The following is a 14,020-nucleotide window of genomic DNA, read 5'->3' as shown; positions in this document are numbered from 1 at the left end:
ACAGAAAAAAAAAGACTGAAACACAAATAAACGAGCACTGGTGAAGTGTAGGACACCTTCAAGCAATGAAATGTAAGTGAGGATTACTGTAAAACATACTTCACTAGCAAATGATCCACAGCTCCTGCTACACATGTCGTCATGTAAACCCCTCATCAAGTGTGAACTGTGCTTAGTGAGTGGCTTCCAGAGAGTAATCCTAGCACTTTGGGAAGCTGAGGCGTGCAGATCACCTGAGGTCAAGAGTTTGAGACCAGCTTGGCCAACATGGTGAAACCCTGTCTCTACTAATGACACAAAAATTAGCTGGGCGTGGTGGCGTGTGCCTGTAATCGCAGCTGCTTGGGAGGCTGAGGTATGAGAATTGCTTAAACCCCGGAGGAAGACAATGAGCTGAGATTGCACCACTGCATTCCAGCCTGGGGGACAGAGTGAAGCTATGTCTCAAAAAAAAAGTATATATATGTATTTTTTTAAAGAAACAACACTAAAAACTTCCAGATTTGATAAAAATTATAAGCCCACAGATTTAAGAAGCTAAAGCAAAGATGAAAAAAAAAAAAAAAAAACCTATACCAAGCCATAGTATCATCAAATTGTTTAAAACTAGTGATGAAAAGAAAAATCCTGAAATTAGCCAGGGATGGGGGGAAGGGCACATTGTATACAAAGGAAAAAAGATACATGAATAATAGCAAATTTCTCATTTAAAACAACGTAAGCTCAAAGACAGTGAAGCAACATCTTTAAAGCACTGAAAGAAAGAAAAAACTGTCAACATAGAATTCCACATGCAGTGAAATTATCTTTCTAAAAACAAGGATGAAATAAAGACTTTTTCAGACGTATAAAAGCTGAATAACTCATCACCAGCAGACCTGCACTGTAAGAATGGTTAAAGGAAATACTTCAAGCAGGAGGAAAATGATACCAGATGGAAATCTGGATTTACACAAAAAAATGAGAAGTACTAGATATGGTACATACATGGATAAATATAAAGGCTATTATTATTATTTTTGTTATTGACATTTTTAAAAGGTAAAAGTGATTAAAGCAAAAATATTAACAATGTACTTTGATGTTTGTTGTTAACATATATACAGGTAAAATATATGAGAATAATATCACAAAGTCCTAGAGGGAAAAAATAGAAGTATATTGTTGTAAGGTTCTGATACATGAAGTAGTATAGTATCCCTTGAAGACAGCTGTAGAAGTTAAAGGTATGTACTATAGACGGTAAAGCAACCTCTAAAATAACATCACAAAGAATTATAGCTACCAGGCTAACAAAGTTGTTACAATAGAATCATAAAAAATATTCAATGAATTAAAAGTAATGTATAAAAGGGGGAAATTGAAACAAAGAACAGGTGGTAGAAATTAAAAAATAAGATAATAGATTTGAACACAAACATATCAATAATTATATTAAATGTAAATGGTCTAAATACCTGTGGTTGCCAGCCTCAAAGATGGCCAGCATTGAGGCCCATATTCTGGTATTGACACCACCATATGAGCTTCTTCCACAGAGCATGGACTGAGCTTTGCGACTTACTAAGCAAAGGATAAGGCAGGTGTGATGATGTGTAATTGGTGACCAGGCCATAAAGGGCAGGGCAGCATTGCATTCTCTCTCTCTCTCTTTCCTCTCTTTCCTCTCTTTCTCTCTTTCTCTTCCTCTTTCTCCCAGTATCAGTATCAGCTATGAGGAAAGCCATGCTGAGAGCAGTCCCATGGAGAGGCCCACATGGTAAGAAACTATAGCTTCCTGCAAACAACCTCCTGGATGAGCTCAGAAGTGGGTTCTTCAGCCCCAGTCAAATCCTCAGAGTCTGCAGCCCCCTCTGACAGCTTGATCTTAACCTTATGAGAGATCGTGAGTCAGATCTGCCCAGATAAGTTGCTTCAGATTTTGGACCCTCAAAACCTGAAAGATGAAAAAATGTTTGGTTCTTTAGCTAGTATGTTTTGTGGTAATTTGTTAAACAGTAGTAGATAACTAACATACACCTTAATTAAAAAGCAGATATTGTCAGACTAGGTTAAAAAGTAAGAGCCACCACTTTATACCCATTAGGATGACTATTATGTTAAAATTAAAAACCAAACAAAATTTAAAAAACAGAAAACACCAAGTTTCACAAGGATGTTGAGAAATTTGAACTCTGGTACGTTACTGCTGGGAGCATAAAACAGTGCAACCACTGTGGAAGTTTCCTCAAAAAGTTAAACATTGTGTGACCACATGATCCAGCAATCCACTTCCAGGCATATTTCAATTTCCAAAGAATTGAAAGCAGGAACTCAGATATTTGTACAGCAGTGTTTATAGCAGCACTGTGCACAAAAAACAAAAGGTGAAAATGACCTGTAATCTCAGGACTTTGGGAGGCTGAAGCGGGCTGATCACTTGAGGTCAGGAGTTTGAGACCAGTCTGGCCAACATGGTGAAACCCCATCTCTATAAAAAATACAAAAATCAGCCAGGTTGTGGTGGTGTGTGCCTGTAATCCCAGCTACTTGGGAGGCTGAGGCAGGAGAATCACTTGAATTCAAGAGGTGGAGGTTGCAGTGAGCCGAGATCGCGCCACTGCACTCCAGCCTGAGTGACAGAGTGAGACTCTGTCTCAAACAAACAAACAAAAAAAGGTGAAAATAACCCAAATGCTCACTGATAGAAGAATGGATTAACAAAATGTAGTATATACATGCAACAGAATATTACTCAGCTTTAAAAAACTAAAATTCTGATGTATGTTACAACATAGATAAACCTTGAAGACATTATGTTAAGTGAAAGAAGCCAGGCCAGGTGTGGTGGCTCACACCTGTAAACTCAGCACTTCGGGAGGCTGAGGCTGGTGGATCATGAGGTCAGGAGTTTGAGACCAGCCTGGCCAAGATGGTGAAACCCCGTCTCTACTAAAAATACAAAAAATTAGTCAGGCGTGGTGGTGGGAGCCTGTAATCCCAGCTACTCGGGAGGCTGAGGCTTGAACCCGGGAGACAGAGGTTGCAGTGAGTCGAGATTATGCCACTATACTCCAGCCTGGGTGACAGAGTGAGAGACTCCGTCTCAAAAAAAAAAGAAAAGAAAAGAAGAAAGAGAGAGAGAAAGAAAGAAAGAAAGAAAGAAAGAAAGAAAGAAAGAAAGGCAGGCAGGCAGGAAGGAAGGAAGGAAGGGAGGAAGGGAGGAAGGAAGGAAAGCAAGCCAAACATAAAAGGACAAATATTCTGATTCCACTTATATGAGGTACCTAGAATAGTCAAATTCACAGAGGCAGAAAGCACATTAGAGGTCACCAGGGGCTGGGAGTGGAAAGATATTGTTTAATAGGTACAGAGTCATTTGGGATGATGAAAAAGTTCTGGAAATGGAGAGCAGTGATAGTTGTACGACATTGTGAATGTTCTTACTATCACTGAATTGTACACTTAGAAAGGGTTAAAATGGTAAATTTCACATTATATAAATTTTACCATAATAACAAAAGTGTAAAAAAACCAAGACCCAATGACAGACTGCCTACAAGAAACCCATTTTAATATATAGATATAAATAAGATAAAAGCCAAAAAAAAGGAAGTAGATATGCTATGCTAACTGTAATCAAAAGTAAATGAAATGGTTATATTAATATTAATACAAAACCATGTAGATTTCAGGCAAAGAATATTACTGGGGATCCAGCAGGTCACTACACAAGCGGTTACAACATCCTAAATACTTATGTGCCTTAATAACCAAGCTTAAAAATAAATAAAGTGGCTGAGCACAGTGGCTCATGCCTGTAATCCCAGCGCTTTGGGAGGCCGAGGCTGGCGGATTACTCGAGGCTAGGAGCTCAAGATCAGCCTGGCCAACATTATGAAACCCCGTCTCTACAAAATATACAAAAAAACTAGCCAGGTGTGGTGGCTCACACCTGTAGTCCCAGCTACTCAGGAGGCTGAGGCAGGAGGATTGCTCGAACCTGGCAGGCAGAGGTTGCAGTGAACCGAGATCGCGCCACTGCACTCCAGCCTGGTTGACAGAGTGAGAACCCCATCTCAAGAAAAAATTGTAATTAAAAAAATTAACGAAGTGACCCTTTTGTAGTTCATAAGCATGATGATTGAGTTTTTAGGTGCATGTGTGAGATGTGCCTCCCTCAAATCTTGTTCAGACATTGACACATTACCTCTCTGATGAGAAGAAAAATAAATTAAATTAAATAATAAATTAAGCAAAAAACTAATAGAATTGCAAGGAGAAATAGCCGAGTCCACAATTATGGTCTGAGAACTTGCTGACCCTCTCTTAATAATTATAAAACAAGAAAACGTATAATTAGTATGACTACAGATGACTTGAAAACACTATCAACCAAATTGACTTAATAGACATTCATAGAACACTCCACCCAGCAATAGCAGAATATGCACTCTTTTGAAGTGCACATGAACATTTACCAAGATAGACCATAATCTAGGCCATAAAACAAGTCTCAGTATACCCTTTTCTTTTTTTTTCTTTTTTTTTTTTTGAAATGGAGTATTACTCTGTCACCCAGGCCAGAGTGCAGTGGCGCCATCTCGGCTCACTGCAACCTCCACCTCCCAGATTCAAGAGATTCTCCTGCCTTAGGCTCCCAAATAACTGAGATTACAGGTACCTGCCATCACGCCTGGCTAATTTTTGTATTTTAAGTAGAGACAGGGTTTTACCACGTTGGCCAGGCTGGTCTTGAACTCCTGACCTCAGGTGATTCGCCCGCCTCAGCCTTGCAAAGTGCTGGGATTACAGGCGTGATCCACCACCCCTGGCCTTCAGTATACTTTTAAAAATTCAAGTCTTTACAAAGTATATTATCTGACCCAATGAGATTATAAATTAATAGTAAAAAGATAGCTAGAAAATCCAAAATATTTGGAAACTAAATAACACACCTCTGAATAATCTGTGATTGAAAGAGGAAGTCTCAAAGTAGATTTAAAAATATTTTCCACTGAAAGAAAATGAAACCAAAGCAGTACTTAGAAATGTATAATACTAAATGATTAAATAAAAAAGAAGAAAGGTCTCAAACCCAAGACCTTATCTTTCACCCTAAGAAACCAGAAAGACAAGAACAACTGAAGAAAAGAAAGTAGAAGAAAGAGAGATCAAAGGAAAAAGTCAATAAAATACACCTGTAATCATAGCACTTTAGGGGACTGAGGTGGGTGGATCGCTTGAAGTCAGGAGTTCAAGGCCAGCCTGGCCAACATGGTGAAACCCTGTCTGTACTAAAAATACAAAAATTAGTCAGAAATTGCTTGATCCCAGGAGATGGAGGTTGCCGTGAGCCGAGATCACCCCACTACACTCCAGCCTGGGCAGCAGAGTGAGACTCTGTCTCAAAAAAAAAAATTAATAATATAGAAAAGCATATAAATAATAGTGAAAATCAGTGAAACCAAGGGCTGGCTTTTTGAGATCAATAAAATTGATAAACTTCTAGCCAGACTGATGAGGAAAAAATAAGTGTGAAAGTTGATCATAAGAACTGGCTTATTCTTGTCATTTCCAACTAAAACAGAGTCAAGAAGCCACCGGAGGAAAATCACTCACAGTATAAAACGTTACTCCAAGAATGTAATTATCGTAAGTATGGCTGCTGAAACTGCTTGTTGAAACCTAAAACTAGTTTTATCTATAGCTTCTGAGATAACTTGCTGCAGCTCTAGAAATAGTTTTGCCCGTCACTATTGCTCACCTATTCGGGCTTCCCAGCTTTACAAACCCTTACTAGTGGCAATGAACTTTCTCAAAGAGCAATACGTGACATTTCTTCTTCTTTTTAATAAAACCTCTAACTTTGTCTTTGTTCTTCAGACATACCATAGGCCACCTGGTCTGCATGTATGCCCTGAATTACTTCTCTTCCCAAATAAAACATTATGTTTAGAGATTCAGCTCTACATTTTTATTTTGACTTCAACATACAAAATACAAATATTCAATATCAGCAATGAGTGAGGTGACATCACTACAGATCCTCTAGGTATTAAAAGGATAATAAAGAAATATTATCAGCAATTCTATGCCAATAAATTTGAAAACTTAAATGAAATAGATAAATTTCTAGGAAGACAAACTACCAAAGCTTACTCAAGAAGAAATGGATAACACAATGACATTATGCCTTTTAAAAACATTGAGTTTGTTGTTAAAAACTTACCCACAAAGAAAATTCCAGGCCCAGATGGCTTCACTGGTGAGTTCCAGCAAACTTCTAAGGAAACATATGCACAAAATCTTCCAGAAAACTGAATCAGAAAAAATAATTACTAACAGATTCTATGAGACCAACATTCAATAATATCAAAACCAGATAAAGGCATTACCAGAAAACTTGATCAATTTCCCTCATGAACATATGCAACAATTGTTAACAAGATTTTAGCAAATTGAATCCAACAATGAATAAAAAGGATAATGTACCAACAGCCAACACAGTTTATTCCAGAAATACAAGTTTGTTCTTATATTTGAAAATCAAGTAATGTAATCCACCACGTCAACAGACTAAAATCCAAACCAAAATGAAGCAAGAAAGCGTATGATTATCTCTAGTAGATGGGAGGAAAAGCATTTGACAAAGCCCAACCCCTATTTCTGACAAAAATTCGCAGCACACCAGGAACATTGATAAACTTCCTCAATCAGATAAAGGGCATCTACAAAAACTCTACAACTAACATCATAGAAAGACTGAATGCTTCCTTCTTATGATCAGGTTCAAGGCAATGATGTCTCCTCTCACCATTTCTATGCAACATGTGTACTGAATGTTGAAGCCATTGCATAAAGCCAAGAAGTACTAAAAGGCATCTAGATTGGAAAGGAAGAAATAAAACTGTGTTTATTTATAGATGACGTGATCATCTACATAGAAAATTATTTTGAATCCACATAAAAGCTACTAGAACTACCATATAGAGGGTAAAATTGCACCTCTATATGACATTCCACTCCTAGACATTTACTCAAAAGAAATAAAGACACATGTTAATAAAGTGAGTTTAGCAGAGTTGCAGGACACAAGACTAAATATATAAAAATCAGTGGTATTTCTAGATTCTCACAATAAAGAAGCAGAAATTGAAGTAAAATTAATACCATTTACAATAATAACACCAAAAATATTAAGTACTGAAGGACAGATCTGACAGGAGATGTGTAAAACCTATACACTGGGAACTACAAAACATTGCTGAAAGAAATTAAAGAAGACTTAAATACGAGGAGAGAAATACATGTTCACAGATTGAATGACCCAATATCCTTAAGAAGTCAGTTCTCACTAAATTGTTCCAAATTCAACACACTTTCAATAAAATTCTAGCAAGCTTCTTTGGTAGAAATTTAACATATTGACCGGGCGCTGTGGCTCACTCCTATAATCCCAGCACTTTGGAAGCTCGAGGCGGATGGATCACTTGAGGCCAGGAGTTTGAGCCCAGCCTGTTCAACATGGTGAAACCCCATCTCTACTAAACACACAAAAATTAGCCGGGCGTGGTGGCGCATGCCTGCAATCCCAGTTACTCAGGTGGCTGAGGCAGGAGAATCACTTGAATCTGGGAGGCAGATGTTGCAGTCAGCTAAGATTGTACCACTACACTTCAGCCTGGGTGACAGAGTAAGACTCTCTCAAACAAACAAACAAAAAAGAAAAGAAATTTGACATATTAATCCTAAAATTAATATGAAAATTTAAAAATCTAAAATACCAAAGTAATTTTGAAAAATAACAAAGCTGGAAACTGGTCCTTCCTGACTGTGAGACTTGTAAAGCTATAAAAATTAAGACAGTGTGGTAATAATCTCAAACTATACAAATAATTAAATATGACAAAACAGGTAGACTCACATATATATAGATAGCTGATCTTCAAGAGACATGCAAAGTGAACTGATGGGCCAAAAGATAGTCTTTTCAACAGATGGTGTTAAAATAATGGTTATTCATATGCAAAAAAATGAACATTGATCCATACATCACACCATACACAAAATTTAACTCAAAATGGATTGGAGACTTAAATGTAAAACCCAGAAGTACAAAAAACTTAGAAGAAAAAATAGAAGAAAAATCTGTGGTCTTGAGTTAAGCGACAATCTCTTAGATACAATACCAAAAACACAATCCGTGGGGGGGGGGTAGGGGGGGAACAAAAACAGATAAATGGACTTCATCAATACTAAGAACCTCTTCTTTTCAAGCTGGGTGTGATGGTTCATGCCTGTAATCCCAGAATTTGGGGAGGCTGAGGTGATCATTCAAGGCCAGGCGTTCCAGACCAGCTTCAGTAATATAGTGAGACTAAAAAAATTTTTTTAATTAGCCAAGTGTGTGGTGATACGTGCCTGCATTGCCAGCTACTCAGGAGGCTGAGGTGGGAGGATCACTTGAGCCCAGAAGTTTGAGGCTGCAGTAAGCTATGATTGCACCACTGTATTCCAGCCTGGGTGACAAGACAAGATCTTGTCTCAAAAAAAAAAAAAGAAAAAATTTCTCTTCTGCTCTTCAAAATCACTGTTCCAAAATACAAGCCACAGGCTAGGGGAAAATATTTGCAAAGCACATATGTGACAAAGCATTTGTGTTCACAATACACACAGAATTCTCAAAACTTGATAATAAGAAAACCAACAACTTCACAATAAAATGAGCAGAAGATATGAGCAATAAAGAAGATACATGGATGGCAAATATGCATGTGAAAATAAGTTCAGCATTGTTTGTCATTACAAAATGGAAACTGAAACCTCAATGGATACCACTGAATAGAATGCCTGAAATTTAAAAGACTGATCATACCAAGTATTGGTAAGCATGTGGAACAACTGGAACTCTCACTCACTGCTGGTGAAAAGCTAATATGATACAAACATTTTGGAAGATGAAATGGCTGGGCCATGTCCCCACCCAAATCTTATCTTGTAGTTAATTCCCATGTGTTGTGGGAGGGACCTGCTGAGAGATGATTGAATCATCGGGCAGGACTTTCCCATGCTGTTCTCGTGATAGTGAACGGGTCTCACAAGATCTGATGATTTTTAAAAACAGGAGTTTCTGCACAAGCTCTCTCTTTGCCTGCTGCCGTCCACGTAAGATGTGACTTGATCCTCCTCGCCTTTCACCATGATTGTGAGGCCTCCCCAGCCATGTGGAACTGTAAGTCCAATAAACCTCTTTCTTTTGTAAATTTCCCACTCTCAGGTATGTCTTTATCAGCAGCGTGAAAACAGACTAATATAGAAGATAATTTGGTAGTTTCTTAAAAAACAACAATATAGCCAGGAATGGTGGCTCATGCCTGTAATCCCAGCAATTTGGGAGGCTGAGGCGGGCAGATCACCTGAGGACAGGGATTTGAGAGTAGCCTGGACAGCATGGTGAAACCCCGTCTCTACTAAAAATACAAAAATTAGCTGGCGTAATGGCAGGCGCCTATAATCCTAGCTACTCAGGGAGCTAAGGCAGAAGAATTGCTTGAACCCAGGAGGCGGAGGTTGCAGTGAGCCAAGATTGTGCCACTGTACTCCAGTCTGAGCAACAGAGTGAGACTCTGTCTCAAAAAAAAAAAAAATTAAATTTAAAAATACACCTCTGTATGACCTAGCCATTCCACTCCTAGATATTTATCCAAGAGAAATGAAGGCATATAACCATACAATGAATTTTACATGGCTGTTCATAACAGCTTTATTTGTAATAGCTAAACAATGAAAGCAACTCAAATGTCCTCAATAGGAATGAATAAGCAAATTATGAGACATCTAAACAACAGACTACTACTCTACAATAAAAAGCCATGAACTGCTAAGAGAAATGGCAATGCAGGCGAGGTGCAGTGGCTCATGCCTGTAATCGCAGCACTCTGGGAGGCCGAGGCAGGTGGATCACCTGAAGTCGGGAGTTTGAGACCAGCCTGAACAACATGGAGAAACCCCATCTCTACTAAAAATACAAAATTAGCCAGGCGTGGTGGCACATGCCTGTAATCCCAGCTACTTGGGAGGCTGAGGCAGGAGAATCGCTTGAATCTGGGAGGAGGAGGTTGTGGTGAGCTGAGACTGCGCCATTGCACTCCAGCCTGGGCAACAAGAAAAGAAAAGAAAAACAAGAAATGGTAATTCGGACAAATCTCAACATAATTATGCTGAGAGCTGAGCATGGTGGCACAGGCCTGTACTCTCAGCTACGCAGGAGGCTGAGGTGGGAGGATCCCTTGAGCCCAGAGCTTGAGGCCAGCCTAGGTAACATAGCAAGTCCTCATCTCTCTCTCTATATATACTCTCTATATAGGTATATATATACACATACTGAGTAAATGAAGCCAGACAAAAACAAGTACATACTGTATGAATCCATTATATAAAACTCTAGGCCGGGCACTGTGGCTAACGACTGCAACCCCAGCACTTGGAGAGGCTTAGGTGGGTGGATCAACCTAGGTCAGGAGTTCGAGACCAGCCTGGCCAACATGATGAAACCCCTAAAAATACAAAAAATTAGCTGGGTGTGGTGGCGGGTACCTGTAATCCCAGTTACTTGGGAGGCTGAGGCAGGAGAGTCGCTTGAACCCTGGAGGTGGAGGTTGCAGTGAGCTGAGATTGAGCTGTTGCACTTCAGTGTGGGCAACAAGAGTGAAACTCTGTCTTAAAGAAAAGAAATAAATAAAAAAATAAAAATAAAATCATAGAAAATGCCAATGACTCTATATTGACAGAGAGCCTGGGAATGGGGAGAGAAGCAGAAGAGAGGAATGACAAAGGAACACAAGGGGCCAGGTGCGGTGACTCACCCCTGTAATCCCAGAACTTTGGGAGGCCGAGGTGAGCAGATTTCTTGAAGTCAGGGGTTCAAGACCAGCCTGGCCAACATGGTGAAACCTCGTCTCTACTAAAAATACAAAAATTAGCCTGGCATGGTGGCGGGTGCCTGTAATCCCAGCTACTGGGAAGGCTGAGGCGGGATAATTGCTTGAACCCAGGAGGCGGAGGTTGCAGTGAGCCGAGATGGCACCACTGCACTACAGCCTGGACAACAGAGTGAGACTCGATCTCAAAAAAAAAAAAAAGAGAGAGAGAGACAAGGAAGCTTTGGGGGTGACGGACATGCTCATTATCCTGATGATGGTGATGGTTACTCAAATGTATGCATATGTCAAAATTCATCAGATTGTATATTTTAACATGTGGGGTTTGCCGTCTGTTAATTACACCTCAATAAGCTGTTAAAGATAAAAAGAGTAAAAAAAAAAAACCCTTACAAAACCATGATGTATAGAAGTGGGATCCAGGACAAGAGATAGGAGATGAGAATGCTTCCAGAGTTGGTGGGGAGAAGGTCTAGAGTGCAGCTGGGCATGAGAGAGCAGTTGTTCCAGTTTGGAGAAGGAAGATGGGGTGCTCCAGGGAGGACATTTCCAAGGAACAAATGGAAGACATAGCTGGCTTCTGTGTTTGAAGGCACTCATTACAATACTGAGGAGGCTGGGGCTGGGCGGGGTGGCTCACCTGTAATCCCAGCACTTTGGGAGGCTGAGGCGGGCCGATCACTTGAGGTCAGGAATTCGAGACCAGCCTTGCCAACAGGAATTCCATCTCTATTAAAAATGCAAAAATTAACCAGGTGCTGCATGCCTGTAATCCCAGCTACTCGGGAGGCTGAGACAGGAGAATTGCTCAAACCTGGGAGGCAGAGGTTGCAGTGAGCCAAGATTGTGCCACTGTACTCCAGCCGGAATGAGCCAGACTCTGTCTCAAAATAAATAAATAAATAAATAAAAATAATGAGGAAATACAGTTCTGGAGAGGTAGGGGGTAAAATTAGAGATAGATACATAGAAAGCTAAGTAAACAGCATGAGGCAACTATTAATTGCAAAGAAAGCAAAAACAGTTTTACAAGACAAGAAATGTAATAGTAGGACAAAAAATGGCTTGATTCCAAATATATTAATATAGACATCAAAATGTGAGTAATGATTGTTTAGCCAAATTGATAGAATATATTTGGGGAGATGGAGTGGGAATTGGTGTAAGGCTGAGCGATTAGGGCAAGAGGAAGAGATGTAAAATCTCATCCACCATACCTAGAAGTCAAAACGCAAAAACCTAAAACTAGTAGATGAAGAAATGGTAATGTAAGCATAGTATTCAGACTGAGGGAGGTAAACAGCAGAGACACAGCTGAAGGGAATAATCACCATTGCCTCTAGGGAGTGGGAACTGGGAGGGAAGTCTGGGACCTTAGATTGCTGGCTGTTGTCAAAAGCCAACACTCCCTGGTTTTTAAACTATCTATAAATAATCCCTTAGACATGATAAAATTAAATTTACGAAACTGTATGGAAAAAGTCCTGTGAGAACATGACTACAAATTCAAACAGTGATGTCAACTCTTTATTTTTCCCCGGTTTAATTTGTACTGGTCCTGGGTTTTTCCATTTAATACTTTCATGAAGAATAAAATAAATGAGTGAATAAATGCAGGTGAACAAAACCCACCTCATTGATAATTGTCAAGAAAGTGGAGGACAAGACTTTGAAAAGAAGGTAGGAACCGAGATGGAAAATCCCAGAGATGGGAGCCGCTGGCCAGGTTCCTGGCACACAGCGCTGGAAGCAGCCTTCCCCTGGGAAACTGCCATGGAGACACATTCCAGGACAGCAGCTGGGCTTCCAGAGAGCCGGTGCCCGCTGACTACTGTAAGGTTAGGCCCCTATAGCCCCTCCTACACACACGATAACAATAACAAATATAAACACACAAAACAACGAAGCCTGGGGTAAGATTCCTGCTCTGGCCCACAGGCTGGCTGCCTTTCATGCTTAGGACATAATCTCTCAAAAACGTCTCCTGTTTGGTAACTTCAGTTTCCTGAACATCTCCCCTTTAGATGAGAAGCGAGAGGTGAAAGAAGGGCAAAGTGAGTAAGAAGAAAAATAAGAAAGAGTTGAGTGCTATTCTAAAGAGAACATTCTAGATGTGTCCAGGGGAAGAAGCAAAACGTGAGCTCTCTGCCCAAATTCTCTCATTGAATTTCAAAAAGAATTTGTGTCCCCTTTTGACATAGAAGGCATCAAAAACTGAGAGAAGTCAAAGAATCTTTCTAGGTTCACCAAAGCCAGAATTTTTTTTTTTTTTTTGAGATAGAGCCTGGTCTGTCACCCAGGCTGGTGTACAGTGGCGTGATCTCAGCTCGCTGCAACCTCCATTTCCGGGGTTTAAACGATACTCCTGTTTCAACCTCCTGAGTAGCTGGGATTACAGGTGTGTGCCGCCATGCCAGGACCAAAGTCAGAATTTGAACCAAGTACTCCTCCCTTTTTCCTTTCTTCTTTCCATCCTTCCTTTTCCTTCTTTTTTTATTTATTTATTTATTTTATTTTTTTTGCCTTCAAAAGTATTCATATAGCTCCCAAGCACAACACTAAACACTGGCCTGGGGCTTCATGAAACTTACCTCTAGCCGGAGGGATGAAAAGTAAAATAAACAAATAAATGAGCAAATAGTTGCAAATGCTTGTCAGGGCTGTGAAGCAAATTAAACAGGGTCATGTGAAAAACAGAAACTGAGCAGGCATGACATGGGATACTTCAGGGTAAGTGGTCAAGGAATGTTTTCGAGGAAGCAGTATTTGAGCTGAACCCTGGGTGACCAGCTGTGGAAAGACCAGAAACAGTGTTTCAGGTGCAGAGAATGGTAACTGCAAAGACTGAGGTGAAACTAAAAAAGTCATCCAAACCCATGCTGAACCCTGCTGGCAGGAAACTGATGACTGCTCTTTGGTAGGGCCATCTGCCCTGTCCAACGTGGGGTTCTGTGGGAAGCTGATTCTGAAATTGAGATTAGGATACAGGAAGATTCTTGTGGGGGTGCTCTAGTGAGGAGTGAAGGCAGCGGGGCTGGGCAGAGGGAGGGAGGCACTGAACTGAGCTGCAGTCTCACGGCACTGGCACAAGGACCCTG

The 14,020-nt window shown here is 40.1% G+C and overlaps 1 non-coding gene across 1 annotated transcript; it reads left to right on the top strand.

Annotated features, from left to right (window-relative positions):
- The first annotated feature begins 4,095 nt into the window (after positions 1 to 4,095).
- LOC117063164 lies at positions 4,096 to 4,199 on the top strand. The gene has a single exon (XR_004428778.1). It is a non-coding gene; the product is annotated as a small nucleolar RNA U13 (small nucleolar RNA).
- The last annotated feature ends 9,821 nt before the right edge of the window (positions 4,200 to 14,020 follow it).

Source organism: Trachypithecus francoisi, unplaced genomic scaffold (assembly GCF_009764315.1).
Source record: "Trachypithecus francoisi isolate TF-2019V2 unplaced genomic scaffold, Tfra_2.0 Lachesis_group17, whole genome shotgun sequence".
Lineage (NCBI taxonomy): Eukaryota > Metazoa > Chordata > Mammalia > Primates > Cercopithecidae > Trachypithecus > Trachypithecus francoisi.
The sequence above is the reverse complement of the archived record's forward strand: the minus strand, read 5'-3'. Positions and strand labels throughout refer to the sequence as shown.